General features: G+C 44.9%; 2 non-coding genes across 2 annotated transcripts; both read right to left on the bottom strand.

Moving 5' to 3' along the window:
* Positions 1-6121: 6121 nt before the first annotated feature.
* Positions 6122-6193, bottom strand: trnad-guc (transfer RNA aspartic acid (anticodon GUC)). The gene has a single exon. It is a non-coding gene; the product is annotated as a tRNA-Asp (tRNA).
* A 6093-nt stretch (positions 6194-12286) lies between these two features.
* Positions 12287-12358, bottom strand: trnad-guc (transfer RNA aspartic acid (anticodon GUC)). Its single transcript has one exon. It is a non-coding gene; the product is annotated as a tRNA-Asp (tRNA).
* Between the last annotated feature and the right edge of the window lie 403 nt (positions 12359-12761).

Here is a 12761-nt window from a genome sequence, read left to right on the forward strand (position 1 = left end):
TACGCTCTGAAGTAGCTCGTCAAAGTCGCCGATTTCTGTGGTGTAGCGGTTATCAAGTTCGCCTCACACGTGAAAGGTCCCTGGCCTGAAACCAGGCAGAAACACAATTGTTGTTATTTAAAGATGACATTCACACTTAAGCTGTGTCAGTGGGTTGACTAATGGTCGTCGTCGTTCAATTTCAGTTTTGAGTTACCTGTTGAGGAGTTCCTTTCCTGCAATTGCATGCCCTCTTCTTGGTGCACGCGATATGGCAAACAGCATGTGCAAATTGGTCAAAGAAATCGAAAAGGGTTATGCGAGACTACAGAAGAAAGTTAAGAACCAATTTCTAAACAGCTTCCGTTTGGACAAAGCCACCACATACTATTAATCGAAATAGAGACTTTCTCCAATGAAAAATAGCTGCACGTGCAGCAGCAGCCCTAGGATGTCAATTACAACAGGCGGAGATCCTGTACACTATACTAACGAGAACTGGAAAAGCACTGCCCCCGGCCATGCCCCTGGTGTAGTTACGCCGTTCTGATGCCATTACTTTTACTCGCTCAAGGTTGGACAAAAATGAATCAATTGTCAAATTACGGTCCTACGTTCTCCGTCAATCTGCATTTGAAAAGGAACGTTACCTACGGGCCTGAATATGAAAGCCTGCTTTTGCCTGTTAGATCTTTTGCAGTCACTCCAGAGTAGTCGCCGAAAAAAGGCTGTGTCTTTGACAGAGCGGACGATTACTGGCTAAAGTTGCAATGGTCGTTATTCAATTTCAGTTTTGAGTATCTGTTGACTACAATTGCGCGCCCTCTTCTTGTTGGACGCGATATGGCAAACAGCATGTGCAAATTGGTCAAAGAAATCAAAAAGGGTTTTGCGAGACTACAGAAGATTGTTAAGAACCAATTTCTAAACAGCCTTTGTTTCTCTCATGAAAAACAGCTGCACTGAAGAAGCAGCCCTAGGATGTCAATTACCACAGCTTCAATCCCCTCTCCACGCTACACTGGCTTAGCATTGGACCGATCAGCCTCCACATATGAGCATGGTCCCCATTAAGCTGAGAAAGTACCTATTGTGCACTAGGATTTTGGAAAGCCCCTTAGAGTCGACCTTGCACGATAATGTGTCGCTTTGTGGTTAGATGCTACCCTCTGAAAGTAATACCCTACGTGGCTAAATTCTGTAGTGTAGTGGATATCACCTTGGCCTAACATGCATAAAGGTCCCTCGTTCGAAATCAGGCAGAAACCCTTTTGCTATCCATTATCATGTGCACAGTCAGTCTGGGTGGATTGCCTTGTAAAAGGGGTTGTCTCAGCTCTAACAATTAGAAAGGCAACACTTTTGGTTTTAGTACTACAAAGTTCGATAAAGATCCTTTCATCCCAAAACCCCTGAGGAGTAAACTTCCACGACCGTGGTATTCTTCTTGCTGGGAAGCTACGCTCTGAAGTAGCTCGTCAAAGTCGCCGATTTCTGTGGTTTAGCGGTTATCAAGTTCGCCTCACACGTGAAAGGTCCCTGGCCTGAAACCAGGCAGAAACACAATTGTTGTTATTTTAAGATGACATTCACACTCAAGCTGTGTCAGTGGGTTGACTGAGTTCTTACACATGCTTGCAATGGTCGTCGTTCAATTTCAGTTTTGAGTTACCTGTTGAGGAGTTCCTTTCCTGCAATTGCATGCCCTCTTCTTGGTGCACGCGATATGGCAAACAGCATGTGCAAATTGGTCAAAGAAATCGAAAAGGGTTATGCGAGACTACAGAAGAACGTTAAGAACCAATTTCTAAACAGCCTCACTTTGGACAAAGCCACCACATACTATTAATCGAAATAGAGACTTTCTCCCATGAAAAATAGCTGCACTTGCAGCAGCAGCCCTAGGATGTCAATTACAAAAGGCGGAGATACTGTCCACTATACTAACGAGGACTGGAACAGCACTGCCCCCGGCCATGCCCCTGGTGTAGTTACGCCGTTCTGATGCCATTACTTTTACTCGCTCAAGGTTGGACAAAAATGAATCAATTGTCAAATTACGCTCCTACGTTCTCCGTCAATCTGCATTTGAAAAGGAACGTTACCTACGGGCCTGAATGTGAAAACCTGCTTTTGCCTGTTAGATCTTTTGCAGTCACTCCAGAGTAGTCGCCGAAAAAAGGCTGTGTCTTTGACAGAGCGGACGATTACTGGCTAAAGTTGCAATGGTCGTTATTCAATTTCAGTTTTGAGTATCTGTTGACTACAATTGCGCGCCCTCTTCTTGTTGGACGCGATATGGCAAACAGCATGTGAAAATTGGTCAAAGAAATCAAAAAGGGTTTTGCGAGACTACAGAAGATTGTTAAGAACCAATTTCTAAACAGCCTTTGTTTCTCCCATGAAAAACAGCTGCACTGAAGAAGTAGCCCTAGGATGTCAATTACCACAGCTTCAATCCCCTCTCCACGCTACACTGGCTTAGCATTGGACCGATCAGCCTCCACATATGAGCATGGTCCCCATTAAGCTGAGAAAGTACCTATTGTGCACTAGGATTTTGGAAAGCCCCTTAGAGTCGACCTTGCACGATAATGTGTCGCTTTGTGGTTAGATGCTACCCTCTGAAAGTAATACCCTACGTGGCTAAATTCTGTAGTGTAGTGGATATCACCTTGGCCTAACATGCATAAAGGTCCCTCGTTCGAAATCAGGCAAAAACCCTTTTGCTATCCATTATCATGTGCACAGTCAGTCTGGGTGGATTGCCTTGTAAAAGGGGTTGTCTCAGCTCTAACAATTAGAAAGGCAACACTTTTGGTTTTAGTACTACAAAGTTCGATAAAGATCCTTTCATCCCAAAACCCCTGAGGAGTAAACTTCCACGACCGTGGTATTCTTCTTGCTGGGAAGCTACGCTCTGAAGTAGCTCGTCAAAGTCGCCGATTTCTGTGGTGTAGCGGTTATCAAGTTCGCCTCACACGTGAAAGGTCCCTGGCCTGAAACCAGGCAGAAACACAATTGTTGTTATTTAAAGATGACATTCACACTCAAGCTGTGTCAGTGGGTTGACTAATGGTCGTCGTCGTTTAATTTCAGTTTTGAGTTACCTGTTGAGGAGTTCCTTTCCTGCAATTGCATGCCCTCTTCTTGGTGCACGCGATATGGCAAACAGCATGTGCAAATTGGTCAAAGAAATCGAAAAGGGTTATGCGAGACTACAGAAGAACGTTAAGAACCAATTTCTAAACAGCTTCCGTTTGGACAAAGCCACCACATACTATTAATCGAAATAGAGACTTTCTCCAATGAAAAATAGCTGCACGTGCAGCAGCAGCCCTAGGATGTCAATTACAACAGGCGGAGATCCTGTACACTATACTAACGAGGACTGGAACAGCACTGGCCCCGGCCATGCCCCTGGTGTAGTTACGCTGTTCTGATGCCATTACTTTTAATCGCTCAAGGTTGGACAAAAATGCATCACTTGTCAAATTACGCTCCTACGTTCTCCGTCAATCTGCATTTGAAAAGGAACGTTACCTACGGGCCTGAATATGAAAGCCTGCTTTTGCCTGTTAGATCTTTTGCAGTCACTCCAGAGTAGTCGCCGAAAAAAGGCTGTGTCTTTGACAGAGCGGACGATTACTGGCTAAAGTTGCAATGGTCGTTATTCAATTTCAGTTTTGAGTATCTGTTGACTACAATTGCGCGCCCTCTTCTTGTTGGACGCGATATGGCAAACAGCATGTGCAAATTGGTCAAAGAAATCAAAAAGGGTTTTGCGAGACTACAGAAGATTGTTAAGAACCAATTTCTAAACAGCCTTTGTTTCTCTCATGAAAAACAGCTGCACTGAAGAAGCAGCCCTAGGATGTCAATTACCACAGCTTCAATCCCCTCTCCACGCTACACTGGCTTAGCATTGGACCGATCAGCCTCCACATATGAGCATGGTCCCCATTAAGCTGAGAAAGTACCTATTGTGCACTAGGATTTTGGAAAGCCCCTTAGAGTCGACCTTGCACGATAATGTGTCGCTTTGTGGTTAGATGCTACCCTCTGAAAGTAATACCCTACGTGGCTAAATTCTGTAGTGTAGTGGATATCACCTTGGCCTAACATGCATAAAGGTCCCTCGTTCGAAATCAGGCAGAAGCCCTTTTGCTATCCATTATCATGTGCACAGTCAGTCTGGGTGGATTGCCTTGTAAAAGGGGTTGTCTCAGCTCTAACAATTAGAAAGGCAACACTTTTGGTTTTAGTACTACAAAGTTCGATAAAGATCCTTTCATCCCAAAACCCCTGAGGAGTAAACTTCCACGACCGTGGTATTCTTCTTGCTGGGAAGCTACGCTCTGAAGTAGCTCGTCAAAGTCGCCGATTTCTGTGGTTTAGCGGTTATCAAGTTCGCCTCACACGTGAAAGGTCCCTGGCCTGAAACCAGGAAGAAACACAATTGTTGTTATTTTAAGATGACATTCACACTCAAGCTGTGTCAGTGGGTTGACTGAGTTCTTACACATGCTTGCAATGGTCGTCGTTCAATTTCAGTTTTGAGTTACCTGTTGAGGAGTTCCTTTCCTGCAATTGCATGCCCTCTTCTTGGTGCACGCGATATGGCAAACAGCATGTGCAAATTGGTCAAAGAAATCGAAAAGGGTTATGCGAGACTACAGAAGAACGTTAAGAACCAATTTCTAAACAGCCTCACTTTGGACAAAGCCACCACATACTATTAATCGAAATAGAGACTTTCTCCCATGAAAAATAGCTGCACTTGCAGCAGCAGCCCTAGGATGTCAATTACAAAAGGCGGAGATACTGTCCACTATACTAACGAGGACTGGAACAGCACTGCCCCCGGCCATGCCCCTGGTGTAGTTACGCCGTTCTGATGCCATTACTTTTACTCGCTCAAGGTTGGACAAAAATGAATCAATTGTCAAATTACGCTCCTACGTTCTCCGTCAATCTGCATTTGAAAAGGAACGTTACCTACGGGCCTGAATGTGAAAACCTGCTTTTGCCTGTTAGATCTTTTGCAGTCACTCCAGAGTAGTCGCCGAAAAAAGGCTGTGTCTTTGACAGAGCTGACGATTACTGGCTAAAGATGCAATGGTCGTTATTCAATTTCAGTTTTGAGTACCTGTTGAGGAGTTCCTTTCCTGCAATTGGATGCCCTATTCTTGGTGCACGCAATATAGCAAACAGCATGTGCAAAATTGGTCAAAGAAATCGAAAAGGGCAAGCAGCAAGTGCAAATTGGTCAAAGAAATCGAAAAGGGTTATGCGAGATTACAGAAGAAAGTTAAGAACCAATTTCTAAACAGCCTCAGCTTGGACAAAGCCACAACATACTATTAATTGAAATAGAGACTTTCTCCCATGAAAAATAGCTGCACTTGCAGCAGCAGCCCTAGGATGTCCATTACAACAGGCGGAGATACTGTCCACTATACTAATGAGGACTGGAACAGCACTGGCCCCGGCCATGCCCCTGGTGTAGTTACGCCGTTCTGATGCCATTAGTTTTACTCGCACAAGGTTGGATAAAAATGCATCACTTGTCAAATTACGCCCCTACGTTCTCCGGCAATCTGCATTTGAAAAGGAACGTTACCTACGGGCCTGAATGTGAAAGCCTGCTTTTGCCTACGCTCTGAAGTAGCCCGTCAAAGTCGCCGGTATCTGTGGTGTAGCGGTTATCAAGTTCGCCTCACACGTGAAAGGTCCCTAGCCTGAAATCAGGCAGAAACACAATTGTTGTTATTTTAAGATGACATTCACACTCAAGCTGTGTCAGTGGGTTGACTAAGTTCTTACACATGCTTGCTCCGTAAAACAACCTGAAATCACAGAATGGCACACATAGAGACTACCTTCCGAACCGTCTTAAGTACAAAAACAAAAGTTTAGGGGCCTCTTGGCATCGTAAGCCGGACAGAGGTGGTGTAATGCCGAAACCCGGGATCGAACCAGGTACCTTCAGATCTTCAGTCTAACGCTCTCCCAATTGAGCTATTTCGGCACAACAACCGATGACTTCTTCTGGCCATCATTTGCAAATGCAAGCCTCCTCAACCAAGCCAAAGACGTATTGTGGGAAATTTCAACTGTCCGGGACAAAGGCAAAAAGACTCTCCCCGTCGGGGAATCGAACCCCGGTCTTCCGCGTGACAGGCGGAGATACTGTCCACTATACTAACGAGGACTGGAAAAGCACTGCTCGTTTGCAGTCTCGCCAGAGTAGTCGCTGGACAAAGGCTGTGTGCCTTTGACTGAGCGGACCATTACTGGCTAAAGTTGCAATGGTCGTCGTTCAATTTCAGTTTTGAGTACCTGTTGAGGAGTTCCTTTCCTGCAATTGCATGCCCTCTTCTTGGTGCACGCAATATGGCAAACAGCATGTGCAAATTGGTCAAAGAAATCGAAAAGGGCAAGCAGCAAGTGCAAATTGGTCAAAGAAATCGAAAAGGGTTATGCGAGACTACAGAAGAAAGTTAAGAACCAATTTCTAAACAGCCTCAGTTTGGACAAAGCCACCACATACTATTAATCGAAATAGAGACTTTCTCCCATGAAAAATAGCTGCACTTGCAGCAGCAGCCCTAGGATGTCAATTACAACAGGCGGAGATCCTGTCCACTATACTAACGAGGACTGGAAAAGCACTGCCCCCGGCCATGCCCCTGGTGTAGTTACGCCGTTCTGATGCCATTACTTTTACTCGCTCAAGGTTGGACAAAAATGAATCAATTGTCAAATTACGCTCCTACGTTCTCCGTCAATCTGCATTTGAAAAGGAACGTTACCTACGGGCCTGAATATGAAAGCCTGCTTTTGCCTGTTAGATCTTTTGCAGTCACTCCAGAGTAGTCGCCGAAAAAAGGCTGTGTCTTTGACAGAGCGGACGATTACTGGCTAAAGTTGCAATGGTCGTTATTCAATTTCAGTTTTGAGTATCTGTTGACTACAATTGCGCGCCCTCTTCTTGTTGGACGCGATATGGCAAACAGCATGTGCAAATTGGTCAAAGAAATCAAAAAGGGTTTTGCGAGACTACAGAAGATTGTTAAGAACCAATTTCTAAACAGCCTTTGTTTCTCTCATGAAAAACAGCTGCACTGAAGAAGCAGCCCTAGGATGTCAATTACCACAGCTTCAATCCCCTCTCCACGCTACACTGGCTTAGCATTGGACCGATCAGCCTCCACATATGAGCATGGTCCCCATTAAGCTGAGAAAGTACCTATTGTGCACTAGGATTTTGGAAAGCCCCTTAGAGTCGACCTTGCACGATAATGTGTCGCTTTGTGGTTAGATGCTACCCTCTGAAAGTAATACCCTACGTGGCTAAATTCTGTAGTGTAGTGGATATCACCTTGGCCTAACATGCATAAAGGTCCCTCGTTCGAAATCAGGCAGAAACCCTTTTGCTATCCATTATCATGTGCACAGTCAGTCTGGGTGGATTGCCTTGTAAAAGGGGTTGTCTCAGCTCTAACAATTAGAAAGGCAACACTTTTGGTTTTAGTACTACAAAGTTCGATAAAGATCCTTTCATCCCAAAACCCCTGAGGAGTAAACTTCCACGACCGTGGTATTCTTCTTGCTGGGAAGCTACGCTCTGAAGTAGCTCGTCAAAGTCGCCGATTTCTGTGGTTTAGCGGTTATCAAGTTCGCCTCACACGTGAAAGGTCCCTGGCCTGAAACCAGGCAGAAACACAATTGTTGTTATTTTAAGATGACATTCACACTCAAGCTGTGTCAGTGGGTTGACTGAGTTCTTACACATGCTTGCAATGGTCGTCGTTCAATTTCAGTTTTGAGTTACCTGTTGAGGAGTTCCTTTCCTGCAATTGCATGCCCTCTTCCTCGTGCACGCGATATGGCAAACAGCATGTGCAAATTGGTCAAAGAAATCGAAAAGGGTTATGCGAGACTACAGAAGAACGTTAAGAACCAATTTTTAAACAGCCTCACTTTGGACAAAGCCACCACATACTATTAATCGAAATAGAGACTTTCTCCCATGAAAAATAGCTGCACTTGCAGCAGCAGCCCTAGGATGTCAATTACAAAAGGCGGAGATACTGTCCACTATACTAACGAGGACTGGAACAGCACTGCCCCCGGCCATGCCCCTGGTGTAGTTACGCCGTTCTGATGCCATTACTTTTACTCGCTCAAGGTTGGACAAAAATGAATCAATTGTCAAATTACGCTCCTACGTTCTCCGTCAATCTGCATTTGAAAAGGAACGTTACCTACGGGCCTGAATGTGAAAACCTGCTTTTGCCTGTTAGATCTTTTGCAGTCACTCCAGAGTAGTCGCCGAAAAAAGGCTGTGTCTTTGACAGAGCGGACGATTACTGGCTAAAGTTGCAATGGTCGTTATTCAATTTCAGTTTTGAGTATCTGTTGACTACAATTGCGCGCCCTCTTCTTGTTGGACGCGATATGGCAAACAGCATGTGAAAATTGGTCAAAGAAATCAAAAAGGGTTTTGCGAGACTACAGAAGATTGTTAAGAACCAATTTCTAAACAGCCTTTGTTTCTCCCATGAAAAACAGCTGCACTGAAGAAGTAGCCCTAGGATGTCAATTACCACAGCTTCAATCCCCTCTCCACGCTACACTGGCTTAGCATTGGACCGATCAGCCTCCACATATGAGCATGGTCCCCATTAAGCTGAGAAAGTACCTATTGTGCACTAGGATTTTGGAAAGCCCCTTAGAGTCGACCTTGCACGATAATGTGTCGCTTTGTGGTTAGATGCTACCCTCTGAAAGTAATACCCTACGTGGCTAAATTCTGTAGTGTAGTGGATATCACCTTGGCCTAACATGCATAAAGGTCCCTCGTTCGAAATCAGCCAAAAACCCTTTTGCTATCCATTATCATGTGCACAGTCAGTCTGGGTGGATTGCCTTGTAAAAGGGGTTGTCTCAGCTCTAACAATTAGAAAGGCAACACTTTTGGTTTTAGTACTACAAAGTTCGATAAAGATCCTTTCATCCCAAAACCCCTGAGGAGTAAACTTCCACGACCGTGGTATTCTTCTTGCTGGGAAGCTACGCTCTGAAGTAGCTCGTCAAAGTCGCCGATTTCTGTGGTGTAGCGGTTATCAAGTTCGCCTCACACGTGAAAGGTCCCTGGCCTGAAACCAGGCAGAAACACAATTGTTGTTATTTAAAGATGACATTCACACTCAAGCTGTGTCAGTGGGTTGACTAATGGTCGTCGTCGTTCAATTTCAGTTTTGAGTTACCTGTTGAGGAGTTCCTTTCCTGCAATTGCATGCCCTCTTCTTGGTGCACGCGATATGGCAAACAGCATGTGCAAATTGGTCAAAGAAATCGAAAAGGGTTATGCGAGACTACAGAAGAACGTTAAGAACCAATTTCTAAACAGCTTCCGTTTGGACAAAGCCACCACATACTATTAATCGAAATAGAGACTTTCTCCAATGAAAAATAGCTGCACGTGCAGCAGCAGCCCTAGGATGTCAATTACAACAGGCGGAGATCCTGTACACTATACTAACGAGGACTGGAACAGCACTGGCCCCGGCCATGCCCCTGGTGTAGTTACGCTGTTCTGATGCCATTACTTTTAATCGCTCAAGGTTTGACAAAAATGCATCACTTGTCAAATTACGCTCCTACGTTCTCCGTCAATCTGCATTTGAAAAGGAACGTTACCTACGGGCCTGAATGTGAAAACCTGCTTTTGCCTGTTAGATCTTTTGCAGTCACTCCAAAGTAGTCGCCGAAAAAAGGCTGTGTCTTTGACAGAGCGGACGATTACTGGCTAAAGTTGCAATGGTCGTTATTCAATTTCAGTTTTGAGTATCTGTTGACTACAATTGCGCGCCCTCTTCTTGTTGGACGCGATATGGCAAACAGCATGTGCAAATTGGTCAAAGAAATCAAAAAGGGTTTTGCGAGACTACAGAAGATTGTTAAGAACCAATTTCTAAACAGCCTTTGTTTCTCCCATGAAAAACAGCTGCACTGAAGAAGCAGCCCTAGGATGTCAATTACCACAGCTTCAATCCCCTCTCCACGCTACACTGGCTTAGCATTGGACCGATCAGCCTCCACATATGAGCATTGTCCCCATTAAGCTGAGAAAGTACCTATTGTGCACTAGGATTTTGGAAAGCCCCTTAGAGTCGACCTTGCACGATAATGTGTCGCTTTGTGGTTAGATGCTACCCTCTGAAAGTAATACCCTACGTGGCTAAATTCTGTAGTGTAGTGGATATCACCTTGGCCTAACATGCATAAAGGTCCCTCGTTCGAAATCAGGCAGAAACCCTTTTGCTATCCATTATCATGTGCACAGTCAGTCTGGGTGGATTGCCTTGTAAAAGGGGTTGTCTCAGCTCTAACAATTAGAAAGGCAACACTTTTGGTTTTAGTACTACAAAGTTCGATAAAGATCCTTTCATCCCAAAACCCCTGAGGAGTAAACTTCCACGACCGTGGTATTCTTCTTGCTGGGAAGCTACGCTCTGAAGTAGCTCGTCAAAGTCGCCGATTTCTGTGGTTTAGCGGTTATCAAGTTCGCCTCACACGTGAAAGGTCCCTGGCCTGAAACCAGGAAGAAACACAATTGTTGTTATTTTAAGATGACATTCACACTCAAGCTGTGTCAGTGGGTTGACTGAGTTCTTACACATGCTTGCAATGGTCGTCGTTCAATTTCAGTTTTGAGTTACCTGTTGAGGAGTTCCTTTCCTGCAATTGCATGCCCTCTTCTTGGTGCACGCGATATGGCAAACAGCATGTGCAAATTGGTCAAAGAAATCGAAAAGGGTTATGCGAGACTACAGAAGAACGTTAAGAACCAATTTCTAAACAGCCTCACTTTGGACAAAGCCACCACATACTATTAATCGAAATAGAGACTTTCTCCCATGAAAAATAGCTGCACTTGCAGCAGCAGCCCTAGGATGTCAATTACAAAAGGCGGAGATACTGTCCACTATACTAACGAGGACTGGAACAGCACTGCCCCCGGCCATGCCCCTGGTGTAGTTACGCCGTTCTGATGCCATTACTTTTACTCGCTCAAGGTTGGACAAAAATGAATCAATTGTCAAATTACGCTCCTACGTTCTCCGTCAATCTGCATTTGAAAAGGAACGTTACCTACGGGCCTGAATGTGAAAACCTGCTTTTGCCTGTTAGATCTTTTGCAGTCACTCCAGAGTAGTCGCCGAAAAAAGGCTGTGTCTTTGACAGAGCGGACGATTACTGGCTAAAGTTGCAATGGTCGTTATTCAATTTCAGTTTTGAGTACCTGTTGAGGAGTTCCTTTCCTGCAATTGGATGCCCTATTCTTGATGCACGCAATATGGCAAACAGCATGTGCAAAATTGGTCAAAGAAATCGAAAAGGGCAAGCAGCAAGTGCAAATTGGTCAAAGAAATCGAAAAGGGTTATTCGAGATTACAGAAGAAAGTTAAGAACCAATTTCTAAACAGCCTCAGCTTGGACAAAGCCACAACATACTATTAATTGAAATAGAGACTTTCTCCCATGAAAAATAGCTGCACTTGCAGCAGCAGCCCTAGGATGTCCATTACAACAGGCGGAGATACTGTCCACTATACTAATGAGGACTGGAACAGCACTGGCCCCGGCCATGCCCCTGGTGTAGTTACGCTGTTCTGATGCCATTAGTTTTACTCGCACAAGGTTGGATAAAAATGCATCACTTGTCAAATTACGCCCCTACGTTCTCCGGCAATCTGCATTTGAAAAGGAACGTTACCTACGGGCCTGAATGTGAAAGCCTGCTTTTGCCTACGCTCTGAAGTAGCCCGTCAAAGTCGCCGGTATCTGTGGTGTAGCGGTTATCAAGTTCGCCTCACACGTGAAAGGTCCCTAGCCTGAAATCAGGCAGAAACACAATTGTTGTTATTTTAAGATGACATTCACACTCAAGCTGTGTCAGTGGGTTGACTAAGTTCTTCCACATGCTTGCTCCGTAAAACAACCTGAAATCACAGAATGGCACACATAGAGACTACCTTCCGAACCGTCTTAAGTACAAAAACAAAAGTTTAGGGGCCTCTTGGCATCGTAAGCCGGACAGAGGTGGTGTAATGCCGAAACCCGGGATCGAACCAGGGACCTTCAGATCTTCAGTCTAACGCTCTCCCAATTGAGCTATTTCAGCACAACAACCGATGACTTCTTCTGGCCATCATTTGCAAATGCAAGCCTCCTCAACCAAGTCAAAGACGTATTGTGGGAAATTTCAACTGTCCGGGACAAAGGCAAAAAGACTCTCCCCGTCGGGGAATCGAACCCCGGTCTTCCGCGTGACAGGCGGAGATACTGTCCACTATACTAACGAGGACTGGAAAAGCACTGCTCGTTTGCAGTCTCGCCAGAGTAGTCGCTGGACAAAGGCTGTGTGCCTTTGACTGAGCGGACCATTACTGGCTAAAGTTGCAATGGTCGTCGTTCAATTTCAGTTTTGAGTACCTGTTGAGGAGTTCCTTTCCTGCAATTGCATGCCCTCTTCTTGGTGCACGCGATATGGCAAACAGCATGTGCAAATTGGTCAAAGAAATCGAAAAGGGCAAGCAGCAAGTGCAAATTGGTCAAAGAAATCGAAAAGGGTTATGCGAGACTACAGAAGAAAGTTAAGAACCAATTTCTAAACAGCCTCAGTTTGGACAAAGCCACCACATACTATTAATCGAAATAGAGACTTTCTCCCATGAAAAATAGCTGCACTTGCAGCAGCAGCCCTAGGA

The sequence above is a fragment of the Channa argus genome, unplaced genomic scaffold (genome assembly GCF_033026475.1).
Source record: "Channa argus isolate prfri unplaced genomic scaffold, Channa argus male v1.0 Contig169, whole genome shotgun sequence".
NCBI lineage: Eukaryota > Metazoa > Chordata > Actinopteri > Anabantiformes > Channidae > Channa > Channa argus.